This window comes from Vulpes vulpes, chromosome X (genome assembly GCF_048418805.1).
Source record: "Vulpes vulpes isolate BD-2025 chromosome X, VulVul3, whole genome shotgun sequence".
NCBI lineage: Eukaryota > Metazoa > Chordata > Mammalia > Carnivora > Canidae > Vulpes > Vulpes vulpes.
Window position 1 is genome coordinate 86384078 of NC_132796.1, and position 23933 is coordinate 86408010.

A 23933-nucleotide genomic window follows, 5' to 3' on the forward strand; every position below is an offset into this window, starting at 1 on the left:
ACATCCCTGTCTTGTTCCTGATCTTAGGGGAAAGGCTCCCAGTGCTTCCCCATTGAGAATGATATTTGCTGTGGGCTTTTCGTAGATGGCTTTTAAGATGTCAAGGAAAGTTCCCTCTATCCCAACACTCTGAAGTGTTTTGATCAGGAATGGATGCGGTATTTTGTCAAATACCTTCTCTGCATGTAATGAGAGGATCATATGGTTCTTGGTTTTTCTCTTGCTGATATGATGAATCACACTGATTGTTTTATGCGTGTTGAACCAGCCTTGTGTCCCGGGGATAAATCCTACTTGGTCACGGTGAATAATTTTCTTAACGTGTTGTTGGATCCTATTGGCTAGTATCTTGTTGAGAATTTTTGCATCCATGTTCATCAGGGATATTGGTCTGTAATTCTCCTTTTTGGTGGGGTCTTTGTCTGGTTTCGGAATTAAGGTGATGCTGGCCTCATAGAACGAATTTGGAAGTACTCCATCTCTTTCTATCTTTCCAAACAGCTTTAGGAGAATAGGTATGATTTCTTCTTTAAACGTTTGATAGAATTCCCCTGGGAAGCCATCTGGCCCTGGACTCTTGTGTCTTGGGAGGTTTTTGATGACTGCTTCAATTTCCTCCCTGGTTATTGGCCTGTTCAGGTTTTCTATTTCTTCCCGTTCCAGTTTTGGTAGTTTGTGGCTTTCCAGGAATGCGTCCATTTCTTCTAGATTGCCTAATTTATTGACATAGAGCTGCTCATAATATGTTTTTAAAATCGTTTGTCTTTCCTTGGTGTTGGTAGTGATCTCTCCTTTCTCATTCATGATTTTATTAATTTGAGTCTTCTCTCTCTTCTTTTTAATAAGGTTGGCTAATGGTTTATCTATCTTATTAATTCTTTCAAAGAACCAACTCCTGGTTCTGTTGATCTGTTCCACAGTTCTTTTGGTCTCAATTTCATTGAGTTCTGCTCGAATTTTAATTAACTCTCTTCTTCTGCTGGGCATGGGGTCCATTTGATGTTTTTTTCTCTAGCTCCTTTATGTGTAAGGTGAGCTTTTGTATTTGAGATCTTTCCAGTTTTTGAATGGATGCTTGTATTGCAATATATTTCCCCCTGAGGACTGCTTTTGCTGCATCCCAAAGATTTTGAACGGTTGTATCTTCATTCTCATTAGTTTCCATGAATCTTTTTAAATCTTCCTTAATTTCCGGGTTTATCCTTTCATCTTTTAGCAGGATGGTTCTTAACCTCCACGTGTTTCGGTTCCTTCCAAACTTCTTGTTGTGATTTAGTTCTAATTTCAAGGCATTATGGTCTGAGAATATGCAGGGGACGATCTGAATCTTTTGGTATCAGTTCAGACCCGATTTGTGACCCAGTATGTGGTCTATTCTGGAGAAAGTTCCATGTGCACTTGAGAAGAATGTGTATTCAGTTGAGTTTGGATGTAAAGTTCTGTAGATATCTGTGAAATCCATCTGGTCCAGTGTATCATTTAAAGCTCTCGTTTCTTTGGAGATGTGTTTAGAAGACCTATCAAGTGTAGAAAGCGCTAGATTGAAGTCACCAAGTATAAGTGTATTATTATCTAAGTATGTCTTAACTTGGTTATTAATTGATTGATATATTTGGCAGCTCCCACATTCGGGACACATATATTGAGGATTGTTAAGTCCTCTTGTTGGATAGATCCTTTAAGTATGATATAGTGTCCCTCTTCATCTTTCACTATAGTCTTCGGGGTAAATTTTAGTTTATCTGATATAAGGATGGCTACCCCTGCTTTCTTTTGAGGACCATTTGAATGGTAAATGGTTCTCCAACCTTTTATTTTCAGGCTTTTGGTGTCCTTATGTCTAAAATGAGTCTCTTGTAGACAGCAAATAGATGGGTTCTGCTTTTTTATCCAGTCTGAAACCCTGCGCTTTTTCATGGGGTCATTAAGCCCGTTCGGGTTCAGAGTTACTATTGACAGATATGAGTTTAGTGTCATCATGATATCTATTCAGTCCTTGTTTTTGTGGATTGTTCCACTGAACTTCTTCTTAAAGTGTTATTTTAAGAGTCCCCCTTAAAATTTCTTGCAGAGCTGGTTTGGAGGTCACATATTCTTTCAGTTCCTGCCTGTCTTGGAAGCTCTTTATCTGTCCTTCCATTTTGAATGAGAGCCTTCCTGGATAAAGTATTCTTGGTTGCATGTTCTTCTCATTTAGGACCCTGAATATATCGTGCCAGCCCTTTCTGGCCTGCCAGGTTCTGTGGAGAGGTCTGCTGTTATCCTAATACTCCTCCCCATAAAAGTCAGGGATTTCTTGTCTCTTGCTGCTTTAAGGATCTTCTCTTTATCTTTGGAATTTGCAAGCTTCACTATTAAATGTCGAGGTGTTGAACGGTTTTTATTGATTTTAGGGGGGGGGGATCTCTCTATTTCCTGGATCTCAATGCCCGTTTCCCTTCCCAAATTAGGAAAGTTTTCAGCTATGATTTGTACAAGTACATATTCTGGACCTCTGTCCCTTTCGGCGCTCTCGGGAACCCCAATTAAATGTAGGTTTTTCTTCCTCAGGCTGTCGTTTATTTCCCTTAATCTGTCTTCATGGTCTTTTAATTGTTTGTCTCTTTTTTCCTCAGTTTCCCTCTTTGCCATCAACTTGTCTTCTATGTCACTCACTCGTTCTTTCACCTCGTTAACCCTCGTTGTTAGGACTTTTAGTTTGGATTGCATCTCATTCAATTGATTTTAAGTTTCTGCCTGATTGGATCTGAATTTTGCACTCATAAAGTCTCTTGAGTCCTTTATGCTTTTTTCTAGAGCCACCAGTAGCTGTATAATAGTGCTTCTGAATTGGCTTTGTGACATTGAATTGTAATCCAGATTTTGTAACTCTGTGGGAGAGAGGACTGTTTCTGATTCTTTCTTTTGAGGTGAGTTTTTCCTTCTATTCATTTTGCTCAGTGCAGAGTGGCCAAAAACAAGTTGTATTGGGAAAAGGATAAAAATAGAGGAGAGAAAGAAGGAAAGAAAAGAGAAATAGAAAAAAGAAAAATGGAAGAAAAAAAGAAAAAAAGAGAGGAAAAAGAGAAAGAAAAAAAATAAATAGGAAAAAAGGGTGGGGGAAGCAAATGGAAATCAAAAAGAAAAAAAAAAAACCACGGGGAAGTATCTTCTGATTCTGTATATACTGTAAGTCTCTTGACTTTCGCTGGAACTTTCCAGTGCTGCTTGGTCAGTAATTTGTTTTTCCCCTTTCTGTCTAGCTGTTCTTCTGGGGGAGGGGCCTGTTGTGCTGATTTTCAGGTGTTAGCTCTTGGGGGAGCTGCTCTGCCCCCTGCCTGGTGCAGGGCTCATTGGGGGTTGTTTACCCCGTTAGACCCCAGGAGGAACAACCCCAGTGGCGGGGCCAGCTCTGGAGCCCTGGATTCAGCTCCTGCAGTGACTGCAGTGCTCTCAGTCTGCAGGGGCCTGGATGCTCCAGGGGCGGGGCCGCTGATCTGCTCAGTTTAGGGCAGGAGCGTCCTTGCTGTCCTGGGCCCTCCTGGCCTCTGCCTGTCCCGGGGGGAGGCCGGATCCTGGGCTGTGTCCCAGTGCCCAGTGCTCCCGGGCCTGTGCTGTTGGATTCGTCCTCCTGGCCGCGCAGCCCCCTCTCCGCCCAAGCCCCTCCGAGCTGCTCCCGGGTCCAGCCGGACGCGTGCTGCAGCCCTTTAGGGAGCTCAGCCGCGGGGTGTGGCGCGCTCTCCCCGGGGCCAGGTGTCTGTTAGTGTCCCAGGGAGCCTGAGAGCATCCCTGCCCTCCTGGGGTCCTGCTCTATCTCCCTAGGAGCGCCTTTCCGCGGGGAAGGTCGGTGCAACTCCTGCTCCTCCGGGACGGGGCTCTCCTGTCCTGGGGACACTCGCCCCGGCCTCAGCCCGGCTCCTTGTGGGGCCCCTCCCCCTTGGAGGCCTTTTGTTTCTTTATTTCTTTTCCCCCGTCTTCCTACCTTGATAGAAGCGCAAACTCTTCTCACTGTAGCATTCCAGCTGTTCTCTCTTTAAATCTCAGGCCGAATCCGTAGATTTTCAGGTTGATTTGAAGGTTATCTAGGTAATTTCGGGGGACAGGTGACTTGGGGGACCCACTCTTCAGCCATCTTGCCCCTCCCCTCGATGCACAAACATTTTAAGGGGTCAATTTTTCAGGTTGCCAAAGACAAATTGTTGTAAGCAGATCAGCTGTGGTAAAAGTTTCAGTAATGGTAAGATTCTGGAACATGAAATGATACTTGCAAAAGCCTTCCCATAGTTAGCAGGTCATCACACCCCTTTTTTAGATGACACACCTCTAAGGACAACGAAGTGTATTAAGTGCCCTTCTTCTTCAGTGAAAGACATTTGAACTTATCATTTACTGAAACAGTCCCAGTACATCAAACAGAACTTTATTCCAATAATGAAAGGATGTAATTAGTGAGGTGGTATTTTCATTTTCCAGCTGGGACAGCTTGCTATAGTCTGGGTAAATGTAAAGCTTCTTTGAAATGTGTTCTTTGTGGATAAAATCCCCAAAAAGCCTTTTAGGGACCCTCATTTTTACAGATACAAAATAATCTTTCAAATAGGTGACCCATTTTTCTTCCACACAATGTTCATAAGCAAATACATAAGACTTGACTAAAGTTGAGTGGGAAAAGTTTTGTTTGATTCTGCACAGGAAACTAGAGCAGACATTAGCTTAAATATTCACAAAGAAGTGTCAGCTCGTAGATCAGGTGCACACTGGGAATTATGTGGAAGTAAAATCTGCATACATCATTTATGAGGATGAGGAGAGATGCACAATTCTGCCTAGAAAATTCCCAATAATGTTTGTTTCATAACCCGATCCATATTCTACCTATGGGCAAATAAATGAACAATGGCTATTCTGAGCTCCAGTTTTTGTGGTCATGTCACTTTCGAGGTGTTCGCTGCTTTTTTATTTTTTCAGTTAAAAGTTGGAATGGAAATTAGTATAAAACATACTCAGCAGATAAAGCCTCTTTGTATTGCACAAGTATCGGATTTGTACATGAAAGTAAATAAGGTAGAAATATCCACTTTCATGTTGGATGTTATATTTGAGACAAATAGAACAAATGTCATTAAACACAGTCCATTGGGAAAGCACACTGGCAATTCTGCTTCATTGCCACTGCTTCTGTCTGACCTGCTTTGCAGAGCTGCATCTGTTGACAGCCTTCACCCCTAGGTTCAGGCTTAACATAGTGCCTGAGGAGTTGATCAAGGCATGAAGAAATTTAAAAGCTTCCACTAAGGGGGCGGGGTGAGGAGAACTCTGTTTTGAACAGAGCTTGAAATTATTGTGTCTTGTGATCTGACATTTAGTGGTTTATAATAATCACTATTCGATATCTATGTTTCTTTCACTTCCCTGGATCTCCATCTTTGTCTGCACGATCCAGCTCTGATCTAACTCTAGGAGACCCTGGGCTGATCATTTAATTAAAAAAAAATTCACGTGTAATAATGATTTTTTTCTATAACAGCTTTCTTGAGATATAATCCTTATGCAGTATAATTCACCAATTTAAAGTGTACAATTTGGTGGCTTTTAAGTGTATTTGCCAAGTTGCAGTAACCTAGTTTCAACCTCAGTGCTCTCCACTGTCCATGGAGTTAATAAAACCTGAGCCTCCAATGTCACAGATTGCTTGGGAGAAGAGAATGAGATGATGCAATTCTAGAAACAGGGAAGGATAAAATAGCTCTGGAACTATGAGTTGGCTTTGTCATAATTAATGAGCTGCTAGGTGTGGCTTCAACCTTAAAGAGGACCATGAATAGATTGAAAGGAACTTAGCAGTGATAGAATCCTTTACATGTATATAGCAATTTACAGTTTCAATGTGTTTTCATATACAAGGTCTCGCTTGAGACACTATGGGTGAGGATGTTGGAGTGCCACTGTGGGACCCAGGAAATTTAACAAAAGTCCCCTACCCCTGGACAAGCAGAGCAGGACTAACTCCATTCTGTGCTACACCCGCCATCTCCTGTATGACCCCCACATGACCTGCTTATTGCTTAAGGCGCTCCCCCACCCTAGTCAAGCCGCTGAGCACACCCTTATCGGAAATGGCTCATAAAAATGTAACCCCGCCTTGTGCCCGCCAAGACTGCGTGCCAATTCTGACCAGAGTCATAGGCCAGTTCAAATGGTCACTATAGGGTGAATTGTGATTCAATTGGCCACCTGTGTGCAGACCGACATGACTGTGCAACTTTCTATGTGTGTTACAATTCCCATTGGCCACTGGCCCCTATAAAGCTGCTATGCCTCTTTTTTTTTTTTTTTTTTTTGTTTTGTTTTGTTTTGTTTTTTTTTTTGCTATGCCTCTTAACCTCGGGGTCCAAGTCCCTGCTCCGCTGTGTCGGGTACACTTGGACCCAAGCTCGAGCTTGTAAATAAACCCTCGTGAGTTTGCATCGGTTCCTTGGTGGTTTCTCAGGTTCACAATCTTGGGCACAACACCACATGGCCAATCTTGTTCCCCAGGACAGGAGGAGAGAGCCCATTTTTGAAGCTCAGAGAGAATCTTCTGTACATAGGGAAAAGTATCTAGCCAGTTGTGCTTTGTTTAGCCCTAGAATTTGTCTGATATAACATACTCTTTTAAAAAATGGACTCATCTCTTAGCAATAGGCCCTATTGTAGGGGACTTTGTTAGAAGGGTTTATAAATGCCATTGTTAACCAGACCATCTGAACCCACTATTTGCTTCGACGTGGAGGGACCTGGAGGGTATTGTGCTGAGTGAAATAAGTCAATCGGAAAAGGACAAACATTATATGGTCTCATTCATTTGGGGAATATAAAAATTATTGAAAGGGAATAAAGGGAAAGGAGAGAAAATGAGTGAAAATATCAGTGATGGGGACAAAGCATGAAAGACACCTAACTCTGGGAAATGAACAAGGGGTAGTGAAAGGGGAAGTGGGTGGGGGGTTGGGGTGACTGGGTGATGGGCACTGAGGGGGGCACTTGGCGGGATGAGCACTGGGTATTATGCTATATGTTGGCAAATTGAACTCCAATTAAAAAAAAATAAAGCCATGCTCTCTTAAAAAAACAAAAACAAAAAACAAAAAACAAAAAACCCAAAAAACAAAAAACAAGACCATCTGAAAGGCATGTACTCCCAGCCAGCTGAATAATGTTATAGCCCTCAATTTTTTCATATTGATCACCATACTCTATGAAATGGATGTTGTTAAAGATAAACAAGATGCTTATAAAGTATTCCATTGAACATTGCTGCCATTAAGGCATATTCTAGTTTGGCCTATGAAGGCTTAGTGATCATTTTTATCTAACGGTTAACAAATGTTCAATACAGAAAAAATTAAATCTAGCAATGTATTTTCCAGAAACTTCTCAATATGACAACTGATTTTGTTCTTGTATTAGTTTCCTATTGCTGATGCTTAAAAAAATAATCATCACAATAAATAGATAGATGATAGATATTGCCACAAATTTAGTGTCTTAAAACAATACAGATTTATTATGTTATAGCAATGTAGATTAAAAATCTAGCATGGGTCACACTGAACTAAAATCAAGGTGTCACTATGGCTGTGTTCCTTCTGAAGGTTCTAGGAGGCTTCTACAGACCATCTACATCCCTTGGGTCATGACCCTCTTCCTCCATCTTCAAGCCAGCGATGTTGCATCTCTCTGAACTTTCATCATCACATCTGCCTCTAAACACACCTGGGAAAACTTCTCTAAATTTAAGGACTCACATGAATAGTTTAGTCATAAAAATCCAGGAAAAGCTCCCCATCTGAAGGTTTATGACCTTAATTGTATATGCAAGGTCCCTTTTGCTATGTAAAGTAACCATTTATAGTCACAAGTTTTGAGGATTAGAGCACAGACATCTTTAAGGGTTCATCATTCAACTAACCAGAGCTCTGGGGAATATTTGCTTCACATTAGGATCTTCTTCAAAATTAACTGCAACGTCTTGATTGGTGATCTATGGGTTACATATAAGGATAGTGTCTGGCATGGCTTTCAGACCACATTAATATCAGATGGTTCTGATTTAACTTGCTGGTGGAAAATGTCTGTACAAGATGGATATATTCATCCATTCAACAAATATTTAGTGAGCATCTACTGCTGCCAGGCACTGTGCTAGATAATATGCATATTAAAATGAATAATGGTTCCCTAAGCACTCATACTCCAGTGCAAAAGATGTATGATAAGGACTATGATAGAGTTATAAAGTGGGTGCAAACACACGTTAGAATATAGTCACCTAACTCCTTTTAATTTCAACTACTGATAGTGCAAAACAGGAAACCACCAGAACAATAAAGGTTTCAGAGAGCAAAGTCTTCCAAATAGGACTTAACCTGGAAGACACATTCTTTTCTTTCCCTACAGTCAGGGGAGTTATAAAATTCATCTCCCTGCCATTCCAAAAACTATTTTGCAGAAGCCATTAGCAGAAACTACTGTTTTTCTGAGGTCATGGCACTCGCTGCATTTGAGCACTGACCACGCTGAACAGTAGTAAATAGGAAAGGAAATAGTGAGAAAAATAGATATGCACCTGATTTTCTTTATAGTACAAGATAAGGTTTTAAGTTTTAAAGGCTGAACTTTGAGAAACAGCAGATCCAAAGAATAGCATTAGCTATTAACTTTAGGTAATATATATTGACTGATATGAGAAGTGGCATGTATGATGTGAACTTATAGGATCTAAATTAGCACAGAATATGGCCATAGAAATAACAACAACAACAAAAACCCACGACCCCCCCCTAACAAACAGAAAACACAAACTCATAAATGCAGAGAACAAATTGATGGTTGTTGGAGGGGAGGGGCTGTGAGTAGAGGATGGGCAAAGTAGGTGAAGGGAATTAAGAGGTACAAACTTCCAGTTATAAAATAAGTCATGAGACTAAAAGTATAACATAGGGAATATAGTCAATAATGTAATAACCTTTTATGGTGACACATGGTAACTATATTTATTGTGGTGATCATTTCATAATGTACATTAACTGTCAAATCCCTACATTGTACACCTGAAGCTAATCACTTTAATAAAACAAGAAACAACAACAAAAAAGAAATACCAAATAAGGTCAATAGAAGAAGATAATTCAGATGAGAACTGGGACAGACACTGCCCTAACCACTTCAGATTGCTTTGCTTCCACTAATATCCTACAGAGGGAGGTTGGTAACTCCTAAGAGAGGAGGATGCAAATTGGCCAACAAAGAGCCGCATTTGACTTAGAGATGTCAGGAGATTTAGAAATTGAAAAATCCTAATACAAATCCAAATTTCCGTCTTCTTTTGAAAACTCAGAGCTGACACACCCATGTTTGCATTCCTATGTGACAACAACCCATGTTAGATGAGTAGTAGCTGAGCTGGTTAGAGTGAGCTTGTAGGCCCTAATTTTCCTATTTCTACCACTCTTGTTTCCTTATAGTTTATAACTTACTTGTGTTAACTTCCTGGCTTTGCAGGCTGCCTATGCTTTATAAAGTTAAATTGATATAATATTCATAATTTACTTTGTATGTTTAGGATACCAGATATGTATATGCTTATGGAAACTGTATAGAGTTTATTCCACATGGTGGGTTGAGATATATCTTTATTATGTCCTGAGTTTAGGCCCTATGCAGATATTGTTAGGTAGAGATGGCTGCACTGGGGGGACAGAACATGTATTGGTAAGTGTTCATCTGTTACCCAGATGACACAGGTCTAGTAGTAATTGAAACCTCTTACAAGTCAATTGGAGAATGACAAACATTTTTTGGTCTCATTCACTTAGGGAATATAAAAAATAGTGAAAGGGAATAAAGGGGAAAGGAGAAAAATTAGTGGGAAATATATCAGAAAGGGAGACAGAACATGAGAGACTCCCAACTCTGGGAAATGAACAAGGGGTAGTGGAAGGGGAAGTGGGTGGGGGGATGGGGTGACTGGGTGATGGGCGCTGAGGGGGGCACTTGACGGGATGAGCACTGGGTGTTATACTATCTGTTGGCAAATTGAACTCCAGTAAAAAATATACAAAAAAAAAAACCTTATCCAACCAGTCTTAAGAAAAAAAGAAAGAAAGAAAGAAAGAAAGAAAGAAAGAAAGAAAGAAAGAAAGAAAGAAACCTCTTACAGAATATGGTGAACAAAGTCAATTCCTGCTTGGGTGGTGTAGAAGCCAAGGCAGGCTGCCCCCAAGATGTGTCACTGGTAGGCATGCAGATTATGCTAGAACGGAAAATAACCAAGGGCCAGAAGACTCAGGAGAAACTTTTACCTCCACCTACAACTGCCTAAAAGAATTTAGATAGAGATCCTACTCCAGAAAGGGAGTTATTACCATAGATACCTACATTATAATATGAACTAGGTGTGGTAAGACAGGGAGGAACCTATTAAGGGCCATTTGATCAAAGTTCTATCTGTGTCCCATTGTTCCTGTGTGGCTCAGCAAACATCTGTTTACCAAACATTTACTCTTTTTTTTAATTTTTTTTAATTTTTTATTATTTATGATAGTCACAGAGAGAGAGAGAGAGAGGCAGAGACACAGGCAGAGGGAGAAGCAGGCTCCATGCACCGGGAGCCCAATGTGGGATTCGATCCCGGGTCTCCAGGATCGCGCCCTGGGCCAAAGGCAGGCGCCAAACCGCTGCGCCACCCAGGGATCCCCAAACATTTACTCTTGACATTTTTCCTGTGAATTGCATTCTTTCCCTTTGAAATCCTAGACCCTTACTCTCTTCTTCGTTCTGGGTGACATATATACCTCATTTTGCCTGACTGTCTTTGGAATTTCATGTCTATGTGGATTCTTTGTACATACAAAACTAAATTTGATTATGTCCTGTTAATCTAATGTCAATTTGGTTCTTAGCCCAGCTAGAAGAACCTTAAAAAAACACAGGAAAATTTTCTTCCCCCATAGTGGCCAAAACAAGGTACAAAACAAGTAGAAACATATTTGCTTTCTGTAAAGCAACTATTAACCTATTTCCCCCACCCCCACAAAGGAAAATAATGAGGCAATAAAAATTATGTGTTTTTTTCCCCAATCAGAACATGTGTTAACTTTAAAAGGTTAGTGCTATTATCATTTGTAGGGTTAGCTTCATACACAGGCAGAGTGGCAGCTGTGTACCTGGTATGATTAATTGAACACTAGAAAGGAAGACCTCTTCTTCACTGGCATGCACATCCCTTACCTCCTAGAGGCCTAAGTTCCTTTAACAGGGACAGTGTTCTTGTTAAATACAAACTCTTAAATATGAGAATCATCTAAAAGGGAAACAATAGTTTGAAAGTGTTTTGAATATCTCTCAGAATGGAAACATACTTATTAAAATCCATTAAAATATAATTATTGGTAACAGATATAGCTACTATCCTAAATTATAAACCAAAGAAATACGTTTTTTTGGCTATATATGCAGATAAAATATTGACACACATAGTTTTTGTTGTTCTATTAAACGGTTTATTAAAGCAAAAGATGTTTCCTTACATCACATTTTTCTTCTGTTTTACAAAGATAAACTAAAAAAGTTAGACAAGGTCAAGTTTATCCCATTTGCAGTATTCTAAAAAAAGAAGAAACGATGGCAATATGTTGAATACTCTTTTGAAACACTAAGCAGGACAGCCCTTGGATCTAGATTGAAATCTGATTTAGCTGGTCAAATAAAGGACAAATGAGATCAGAGTTTACTAGAATAGTATCACAAGCTTTCTGAAAGTCAGGCAATTCTTTGCTTTGACAGTCCACAGAGAGATCATCTGATTGACATTCTTTTCCTACTAATTAGTGTTAGTGGTCTATTCTTATAAATTCAGCTGAAGTTTGTTGTATGTTTTGTAAGATACATTGTGACTTACTGGCCCTATGGAAATCTTTGCCCCTGGTGCAATCCTGGAAGTTTTGAACATTTTCCTCTTAAGGGCTGGCAAAAGGTAGGAGGAGAGAAAAAGACATACTTTTTCTGCAAGTCCCTATTTCCTTCAATATTTCCAAATCTAGATTGGTACTCTCTTGATATGCCCACAAATGTTCTATTTTGGGGGGTATTATTATATCTGGACTGAGAAGAGTGTGTATTCTTGATAGGGTTTCTAATAAAAACTCTACTTTCCACTGGAAAATTCTTTGGGGATTAAGTCCTTAAATAAAGAGAGCTAATGAAATCCAACATTTCCTCTTACTTCTGGAGCTACCCTGGACCCTGGTTCAAATGAGCCTCCTGCTTCCTATTTTCATAGTTATAGATGCAAGCATTCTAGCTAGGTTTGTTGTAGCCATCCTTGTGGCAAGGCATCAATAGTTTAAAAATAATCTAAGGGTTATCTCTACATGTTATCAAAGAACTTGTGTTATTTGTAAAATGTATTAATTGCTCAATCAATGTTTCTCAAAGTATAGTCTGTGCAAATGAAATAATGGAAGATATTTAGAAAAGTCTGGAATAGAGTTTATTGATCAAATATATTTAGCAAAATCTGGATTTAAAAATTTAACAAACTCCTTGCAGTATTTTCCAGACCTTTAATATGCATCCTATATTTCCAAGAATAAGGATAAACAGTGCTTTTCAAACCTTTTATGACCATGGAATTTTTTTCTTAGGAGCATGTTTAAATAATATTTCTTAGGCATAAATTTGAGAAATGCTTATTCATGTTAAGTTACCATATTTTTTGTGTCTATTACCTGTTTATCCATTGGAAGCCTTTATTACTAGATGTTCCCAGGTTTCTATTCCATGATAAAATCTATCAGGGAAAGCTTTGTCATTATTTTCAAGGATTAATAGGATGAAAAGGCCCAAATATTATTTTTATTTTTTAAGGAGAAATTGACATGACTGAGAATCAGAAGAATAAGATTTATTTAAATTATCATAATTTCTGAGGACAACATTTGTCATAAACATCTAAATTGATTCTTGTCTCCATTTTGTATTTTTAATTATTTTTTTATTTTTATTTATTTATGATAGTCACACACACACACAGAGAGAGAGAGAGAGAGAGAGAGAGAGAGGCAGAGAGACACAGGCAGAGGGAGAAGCAGGCTCCATGCACCAGGAGCCCAACGTGGGATTCGATCCGGGGTCTCCAGGATCGCGCCCTGGGCCAAAGGCAGGCGCCAAACCGCTGCGCCACCCAGGGATCCCTATTTTTAGTTATTTTTTTAAAGTAAACTCTATGTCCAGTGTGGGGCTCACACAGACAACTCCAAGATCAAGAGTTACATGCTCTACTGAGCCAGCCAGGTTTCCTGATTCTTGTCCCCATTTTAAGGTACACATTGATATGTTCATCTATTAAAGAAAATAAAAACCATGGAAAGCAGTTAACAATTTGGTTTTAGACAACTGATATAAGATTTTACAAATCATTTTTTACAATCTATTCTTTTTAAATACTGTATTGTATATTCACAGGGTTGTATAGCCACCACCACTAATTCCAGAACATTTGATCACTCCAAAAAGAAACTCTGTACCCATTAGCAGACATTCCCCATTCCCTGCCCCCTCATCAGACCTCTAGAATCATTAATCTAGTTTCTGGACTTGTCTATTCTAGAAATTTCATTTAGATGGATTCATAGAAATGGTCTTTTTGTGTTGGGCTTCTTTCACTTAACATGTTTCCAAGGTTCACCCATGTTGTAATATGCATCAGTACTTTATTCCTTTTTATGGATGAAAACATTACATTGTATGGATATATCACAATTTGTTTATTCACTAATTGGTGTACATTTGGGTTGTTTTCCTTTTTTTACTATTATAAAAAATGCAGCTATGAACATTTTTTACAAGTTTTTTGGGGGGATATTTGCTTTCAATTCTCTTGGGTATATGCATATGCATGGAATTAATGGGTAATATGGTAACTCTATATCTAACCATTTAAGGAACTGCCAAACTATTTTCAAAAGTGGCTACACTACTGTAACACTAATATTGTTAAAATGTCCATGTTACTCAAAGTGATCTACAGATTCAGTGCAATCCCTATCAAAATCCCAATGGCATTGTTTACAGAAATAGAAAAAAAATCCTAAAAATTCATATGGAATCACAGACATGCACAATTAGCCAAAGCAATCTCTAGAAAGAAAAACAAGGCTAACGGCATAACACTTACTGATTTCAAAATATATTACAAAGCTACATAATCAAAACAGTATGGTACTATCATAAAAATAGACATAGACCAATGAAATAGAAGAGAGCCCAGAAATAAATCTACATATATACAGTAAACCGATCTTCAACAACGATATCAAGAACACACAATAGAGAAAGGATAGTCTCATTAATAAATGGTATAGGGGAAACTGGATATCTACATACAAAAAAAAAAAAAAAGAAATTGGAACCCTATCTCACACTATACACAAAGTCATCTCTTAAGGGATTAAATATTTAAACATACAACCTGAAACTATAAAAATATTTGAGGAAAACACAGGGGAAAAGCTTCTTTACATTGGTTTGGGCATTGATTTTTTTTTTTTTTTTTTGTATAGGACACCAGAAGCACAGGCAACTAAAGCACAAATGGACAAGTGGGACTGCATCAAATTAAAAAGCTTCATACAGCAAAGGAAACAATCAGCAGTGAAAGGCAATCTCTAGAATGGGCAAAACATTTGTAAACCATCTATCTGATAAGAGATTAATATCCAAAACAAATAAAATATTCATACTACTCAATAGCAAATAAATAAAAATTTGATTTAAAAATGGGCAAAGGACCTTCATAGAGAGACATTTTTCTGAAGAAGATACACAAATGGCCAACAGGTATATGAAAAGGTGCTCAACATCGCTAATCACTAGGGAAATGCAAATCAAAGCCATAAAGATATTATCTCACACCTGCTAGGATGACTATTATAAAAAAGACAAAAGATATCAAGTTGATTGATGAGGATGTGGAGAAAAGGAAACTTTCTACACTCTTGATGAGAATATAAATTGGTACAACCATATGGAAAAGAGTATGGATACATCTCAAAACATTAAAAATAGAACTGCCATATGATCCAGCAATCCCACTTCTGCAAAATGAAATCAACTATCTTCAAGGGATATCTGCCCTCCCATGTTCATTGCAACATTATCGCAATAGCCAAGATATGGAAACAAAATAAATGCCCACTCATGGATGGATAAAGATGTGTGTGTGTGTGTGTGGGGGGGTGTGTATTCAGTCTTAAAGAAAAAAGAAATCCTGTCATTTGTGATAGCATGATTAGAGCTGAAGGACATTATGCTAAATGACATAAGCCAGACAGAGAAAGACAAATATCATATGATCTCACTTCTATGTGGAATCTAAAACAGTCAAACTCATCGAAGCAGAGAGTAGAATGGTCTATTCTGGAGAATGTTCCATGTGCACTTGAGAAGAATTTATATTCTGCTTTTAAGTGCAGCGTTCTATAGGTGTCTATTAGGTCTAGTTAATTCATGGTTTGTTTCTTTCTTCTATTTTCTTGTTTATCTTCTGTCTGGTTCTATTATTGAATATGAGGTTATTAAAGTCTCCAATCATTATTGTGAAATTGTCTATTTCTTTCATTCTTTCAGTTTTTGCTTCCTGTATTTGCTTCAGGTATTTCATGAGTATAGTTCTGAATATTTGGAAGTGTGAAAGCCAAACGTGAGGACCACAAAGTCCCTGTAGCCACAGAACATTTTGCAATTTCAAGGATGACAAAATAGATTATAACCTAGATTGAGGAAAAGGAATATGTCCCTTCAGCGTGTAGGGGAACCCAAAGTTGCAGCTAAAAAAGTAGTGGATGATGGACATAGAATTAGAAATCAAATTCTGCCATTGTTTAGCTATGAAACCTTGAACAAACCCCTTATTTTTTTTGGCCCACTCCCTTACCTGTCACATTCATACTTCTGGCACCTCCCTAATGTTGCTCTTGGTTGACCCTATGGCCAGACATCTGCTCTGCTATACTCTTGAGAAGATTCTTGCAGAAGAGTTTACTTTTATGAATAAAGATAAAATGTCACATTTTTTTTTTCAGGAAAACTTCTATGACACAGTCTACTATCTTCATTTCTGGGTTGATTTTCAGTAATTTTTTTTACCTTGAAATACACTTTTTAGGGGTGCCTGAGTGGCTCAGGTTAAGCATCTGCCTTCAGCTTGGGTCCTGGGATGAAGCCATCCACATCGGGTTCTCTGCTCAGCAAGGAGTCTGCTTCTCCTTCTCCTGCTGCCCCTCCTCGCCCCTTGCTTGTGCTCTCTCAAATAAATAAAATCTTTAAAAAAATAAAAATCAAAAGATAATTAAAAGAAAAGAAATAGAACTTTTGCTCACCCTCACTGCTTTCCTTGCTAGTTATCTTATTGTAATAATAATTCTGAAGAGGGAACCATGGCCAATTGTAGTTGAGCAAATTCCCAATTTTTTTCATATAGAGGTAGGAAAAAATAGGAATTACATGATAAAATCAACTGATTTTGCCTATTCTGCCTTTTGAAAAATGGTTGTTATATTCATCATTTGTTTCAATGATGTCATATAACATATTTTTCTTTTAGACTTTAGTATTAAAATTTGAGCAGCTTTTGGTTTACAACAAAATTGAGAGGAAATTACAGAGATTTCCCATATACCCCCTGCTTCGTCTGTTATCAACATCACTCACCAGAATGGTACTTTTACCAAAGATGAACCTATATTGACATGTCATCACCCAGAGTCTGTAGTTTACTTTAGGGTTCACTCTTGGTGTTGCATATTCTGTGGGTTTGGACAAATGTATAGAGCCATATATATCCATCTTTATAGTATCACACAGAATGCAATTGCCCTTCGAACAAGGCAGGGATAAGGAGTCCTGACAGCCCACACAGTTGGAAAGCTGTATAACTCTTGACTCGGTTCAAACTTAACTACTAATGGCCCACTCTTGACTGGAAGCCTACTGATAACATAAATAGTCGATTAACACACATTTTGTATGACACGTGTATTATATACTCTGTTCTTACCATGAAGTAAGCTAGAGAAAAGAAAATATTGTTAAGAAAAATATAAAGGAGAGAAAATATTTATAGAAACATTCTATATTTATGGAAAAATCTGTGTATAAGTGCACTCAAATAATTCAAACCCATGTTGTTCAAGGGTCAACTATATTTTCACTGCTCTAAAAATCCTCTGTGCTCTCCCTCTCCTTCTCTTTCCCCTTTTCCCCTGGCAATCACTGATTATTTTTACTGAGTTATGCCTTTTCTAAAATCTTATATAGTTAGAATGCTATATTCAAGAGGGATTCTTTTATTTAGTAATATGTATTTAAGTTTCCTCCATATCTTATCATGACTTGATATTGTCTTTCTTTTTACTGCTGAATAATAAATATTTCATTGTCTGGGTGTACCACAAGTCATTTCTCCATTTACCTCCTGAAGGATATGCTCATTTCTCCCAAGTTTTAATGATTATGAGCAAAGTTTCAATAAACATCTGTGTATGAGTTTGTGTGGACATTTTTTACTCCTCTGGGTAGATACCAAGAAGTATGAGACCTGGATCATATGAAAAAAAACATATTTAGTTTTGTAAGAAACTGTCAAACTGTCCCCCAATGTTGCAATACCATTTTTCATTCTCACCAGCAATGAATGAGACTTCCTGTTGCTCCAAATCCTCACCAGCCTTTGATGTTGTCAGTGTTGTAGATTTTGGCCACTCTTATAGGTATATAGTGACATATCATTGTTGGTTTAATTGGCATTACCCTGATGACATATATAGAGAATCTCTTGTTGCATATTTATAACCCACAAATACACCAATATTTTCTGTGCTACCCTGTAACAAGTGACTTAGAAAGGAAAGGCAGCTTGTAAAGCAACACAGATGAGATGGAAGGGCAGGAATCAATATCTTTAACTTAAGATATTTGTCCATAATGCAGAAGTTTTGCGGGATACTCATCACAGAATTGCTTCTATTGTTTGTTCCCCTTATTTTAATTTATAATCCCAAGAAGCCTGGGAGCACAGAAAATGTGCTCAGGTAAGGTAGCCATTAAAAACAAAATGTCATACTGACAGTGATATGGATATCACTGAGTTCAGAAGAGCTCACATGTATAGTAGGTATCAAATTCCAAGCCACCACCACCATATCCAATACACACACACAAACATAATAGCAGAAGTATTAGCATTCTAATTTTATAGGTTAGAGTCCTGGGACTCAAGTAACTTGCCTGTGCCTCTGCAGCTAACTAATGGAAGAACCAACTTTTTAAACTGGGATCTGATCACAAAGTCTGTGCTTTATTTACCATAAGACACTATCTTATGCAGCATTTGAAAGGTATTAGAGTAATATATTTTCACCTCTCTTTCCATTGTTTGTTTTTACCATATCACACATTTATCAAGGGAAACACCATGTGTAAAGTGCCTGCATGATGCTTGGCCCATATCAGGTGCCTAGCAGATGGTGTTTTCTTTTCTTCCCTCAATCAATCTTTTTGAGGGCAGTTTTTTGACCTATACATTTTGGGTGGCTTGCCACATAAATAGTTGTCTTTTTAGTATCCTCAGATTTTAAAATTTACAAAAATACAATGGTTTTAGCAAACTTATGTTTTTTTTTAAAGATTATATTATTTATTCACGAGAGACACAGAGAAAGAGAGGCAGAGACATAAGCAGAGGGGAAGCAGGCTCCCTCTGGGGAGCCCAATGTGGGACTTGATCCCAGAACTCTGGGGTCACGCCTTGAGCCAAAGGCAGATGCTCTAACACTGAAGCCACCCAGACATCCCAGTTTTATTTTTTTTATTTTTTAAAGATTTATTTATTTACTTATTTATTCATGATAGACATAGGGAGAGAGAGAGAGGCAGAGACACAGGAGGAGGGAGAAGCAGGCTCCATGCCGGCAGCCCGACGCCGGACTCGATCCCGGGACTCCAGGATCGCACCCTGGGCCAAAGGCAGGCGCCAAACCACTGAGCCACCCAGGGATCCCCAACATCCCAGTTGTAGCAAACTTTTGAAATGAAGGTTTGTTTCATACTAACACATATACATACAAATACACATATACATATGCATGCACAAATTACATGCATGGTGTGCTCATAGATGCACATTATTTTAACACTTTTTATTAAAAAAGACTGATTTGCCAAGATAAAATTCATATATCATACAATTCTCACATTTTAATGGGATGGTTTATAGTATATTCACAGCTATGTACAACCACCATGACAGTCAGTTTTAGTACATTTTTATCACCCCCGAAAGAAACCCAGTACCCTTCAGCCTTCATCCACCAATATTTCCATCATTCTCCACCTCTACCACTAGGCTCACCCTAACTCTAGGCAGCTGCTAATCTACTTTTGGTCTCCATAGATTGATTTTTTTCTGGACATTTCCTATAAATCTAATCTTATAATATGTTGCCGTTCTATGTCTGGCTTCTTTCACTTAGCGTAATATTTTCTAGGTTTAATCCATGTTGCAACATGAATCAGTACTTCATTCCTTTTGGTGGCTGAATAATATTCTGTTATAGGCATATATCATATTTTGATTATATAGTCACTAGGGGATAGACATTTGTTTTTGGCATCCCTGAATGGGTATGAAAAGGGATAGACATTTGGATAGATTCCACTTTTTGGCTATTATCAATAATACTGCTACAGACATTTATGTTCCAGTTGTGCAGACATTTGTTTTCATTTCTCAAGTGAAATATCATATCTTGAGTGAAATGAAATTTCACTTCAATGGGAAATGAAATCAATGGGTCAAATGCTAACTGTATGTTTAACAATTGGAGGAACTGCTAGATTGTTTTTCAGAGCATCTGCCTCATTTTCCATTAATACCAGCAGTAGGTGAGGGTTCCAATTTTTCTATATGCTCTCCAAAACTTGTCTATTTGATTATACACATCCTAGTGAGTGTGAAGTGGTATCAATTCCCTGATGACTAATAATGTCGAACATATTTTGTACATACAAATTTGATGACATTTAACTTTTATTGAGCACCTGCAATACACAAAGTGTAATGGTACTGTAGGACATATAAACGGATCATAGGAATTGAAGTCTAGAGGGGTTTTTAAGATAGCCCTGATTTTAATTCTGAATTCACCCACATACTGAATACGTGATCATAGGCAGATTACTTAATCCCTCTGTGACTCGTATTTCTCAGCTGTACAATGAATGTAATAATATAAATATCACAGTATTTGTAAGACTTAAGTGAGATAATTCACTCAGGTATTTGTTGCATGCCTAATTTGTGCCTTGTGCTATATATATATACATGTATGAATAAATGAGGTCTAGCTCAAAGCCTGGTTCCACTCATTGCACTAGTAACATTGGCAGCAATGAGATGACAATGTTGACAATATAACTAGAGTGTTCTTGGATCTATTATGTCACATTGTTGTGATGAGAAATCATTTTAATTTAGAAGGGGGTCTTTTAAACAGACTGAAAGGCTGAGTTTGAATAGAAAGTGTGCTTCAGTGCAGTGCATCTAGACTGTACTCCTAAAAACGAATTATTGTTTTTTTTTTCTGCCAGTTCTTTGCTGGAAGCCTGCGTGTGCATGTTCACCCATAGCCATATTGGCACTAATTGGCATCCTGGTAAGCAGTCTCAGCCAGGAGATCAAGGAATGACAGGTGGAGAGTGCTGTGCCTTTGGTGAGGGCAAGGGTATGTTGGCAGGAGGCAGAGTGGAGAGAGCTCACCTGCCACTGCTCTGTCTGCTGCTTGGAGAAACAGGCTAACCATCTTAGACACCAGTTTGATATCTTTGGAAAATCATAACTATCATTATGGGAAAGAAATTAGGAAAACAATCTGGGTACCAGCTCTCAGTCTTGAGTTTAGTTTCTCCTGAGGGGGCTTTGAAGAATGCTGTGTAGGGGGGCGCCTGGGTGGCTCAGTCGGTGAAGCATCTGCCTTTGGCTCAGGTCATGATCTTGAAGTCCTGAGATCGAGCCTGACGTCGGGCTTCCTGCTCAGTGCAGAGTCTGCTTCTCCCTCTGCTTCTTCCCTCACTTGTGCCCTCTCTTCCTTTCTCTAAAATAAATTTAATTTAATTTAATTTAAAACAAATGCTGTGTAGGATATATAGGCTTTCATTTATTCATGGTGAAATAGTCTAGCATGTTTAAATACTGAAGTGCACTAGCTAATTGTTAGGCAACATAGAAAATGTCTAATCATATGATCAATCAGTCTCAGGATAATATTTTTCAATTAATTTCAGCTGGAAAGAAGCACCTTGCAGTGCATATAGCTGGATACATTTTCAAATCAACACCTTGAAAGGTTGATTTGTATTTTCATGGCTTGGACAGGCATCAGTAATAGCGAAAGGAGGCTAGGTGAATAATTACAAGTGAACTTTACTCTTGGGAAAGTTAATATGTGAAAGTGCAATCATAAAAGATATTTATTTGTACAACTAATGATACACATACATATTTGTATAATGTTTATTGTGAAGAGATAAAGTGATAATTATTATAGCTCACTTTATACTACATTTGTTTTTGCTTTTTAAAGATTTTATTTATTTATTCATGAAAGACACAGAGAGAGAGAGAGAGAAAGGCAGAGATGTAGGCAGAGGGAGAAGCAGGCTCCAGGCAGGGAGCCTGATGGGGACTAGATCCTGAGACTGCGGATAACGCCCTGAGCCAGGGGCAGGTGCTCAACCCCTGAGCCACCCAGGCGTCCCAACATTTGGTTTTATATATAAATTTCCTTGGGATTTCTTCAAGTATGTTTCATCATTTTCAGCACGATTGGATTTGTGAAAAAATTGTATTATATATGAAAAATTTTAGGATTTTTAACATAAAATATGCATTACTATATTATATTCAAATTGTATGGGTATAACTGCATTATACTCAAATTGTATGTCGATGTAATTTTTTTTAGGAAAACATATTTTCTTGTTACAAAATTAATAAATACTCTTTGAGGGCAGCCCGGGTGGCTCAGCGGTTTAGCAGCACCTTCAGCCCAGGGTGTGATCCTGGAGTCCCAGGATCGAGTCCCACGTCGGGCTCCCTGCATGGAGCCTGCTTCTCCCACTGGCTGTGTCTCTGCCTCTCTCTCTCTCTCTCATTCTCTCTCTGCCTCTCATTAATAAATAAGTAAAATCTTTAAAAAATACTCTTTGAGCAAAACCTGCAAAGTATAAAGATATAACAGCTGTTTTTACAAATGTCTTTTTTTTTTTTACATTCTTATTTAAAATGTTACCAATCTACTAGGCAAATCTTCATTTTTTAATATGCCTTTTTTTGGATTACTTGTGATTTTGTAATCACTTTTCATTTGTCATTCCCCATTTGTTTCTTTTACAAACTGCTTGTGCAAAATTGCCTATTTCTCTCCTGAAGTGTTCAAATTTTATTGATTTTTTTTCTTAATTTTTATTTATTTATGATAGGGACACAGTGAGAGAGAGAGAGAGAGAGAGAGAGGCAGAGACACAGGCAGAGGGAGAAGCAGGCTCCATGCACCAGGAGCCCGACGTGGGACTCCATCCTGGGTCTCCAGGATCGCCCCTGGGCCAAAGGCAGGCGCCAAACCGCTGCGCCACCCAGGGATCCCAAATTTTATTGATTTTTAAAGTTCTTTTTATAGTAAAGAATTTAACCCTTTTTCTATGGCAAATACTGTTCTGTGGCAAATATTTTCAATCATGAATTGTTGACTATGTATAATGCTTAAATAGGCCTTCCAAACCTAGACAATCAGATATTATTGTTGAATTTTGTTCATTTGTCCTTACTTAATGATTGAAGAACAATACTGATAATATCAATGGGACATTTTATATTTTCATATGCATTTCATGTAATTGTCTAAATAAAACCTCACATGAGATGCCTGGGTGGCTCAGTGGTTGAGCGTCTGCCTTTGACTCAGGGTGTGATGCCAGTTCAGGGATCAAGTCCCACATTGGGATCCCTGTGGGGAGCCTGCTTCTCCCTCTGCCTGTGTCTCTGCCTCTCTGTGTGTCTCTCATGAATGGATAAATAAAATCTTTAATTAAAAAAAATAAACAAAGCCTCACATGAGTTCCACTTGCTGGGCACCTTTATTATCCTATATCCTGTTCCTCAGAAGAACAATCCTTTATTAGGTAGTGGAGCCCAACTATATCTTGACTCCATATTTTATGCTTTTGCTGCATTCATGCTACATATTTTTATTGATTTGGGGTCTCTGTAGAGTCCTTGTGTCACCTAAAAATCCTTGTGTCACCTGTTGGATATTCCACTAATGAAAAAATTAATGATTAGGAAGACTCAGATTAGTAAGACTAAAGAAAGAAAGTACTTGGCAATAATAGGAGCACCTGGGTGGCTCAGTTGGTTAAACATCTGCCTTTGGCCCAGGTCATGATCTCAGGGTCCTGGGATCAAACCTTATATCAGGCTCTCTTCTCAGCAGGGGAGTCTGCTTCACCCTATCCATCTGTTGCTCCCCCTGCTGTGCTCTCTTTCTCTCTGTCAAATAAATAAATAAATAAAATCTTAAAAAAAATAAATTACTTTGCAATAGAATTGTTTTTTTAAAAGTGATTTTAAGAGTACAACAGAAAATTTTATAAAATCTTAGGAAATCAAAATGCAGAGTGGACACTTTTTAAACATCCTCCATGATCTCACCACTCAAAGCTATAAACACTGATAGAATTTTTCCATGTAGTCTTTCCATTTTTGCTTGTTTTTTTTGTATATTTATATTTGCATTTCTAATCATACCATATATATGGCATTCCATCTTGTTTTTTCCCACATATTTTAAAAATGTCTC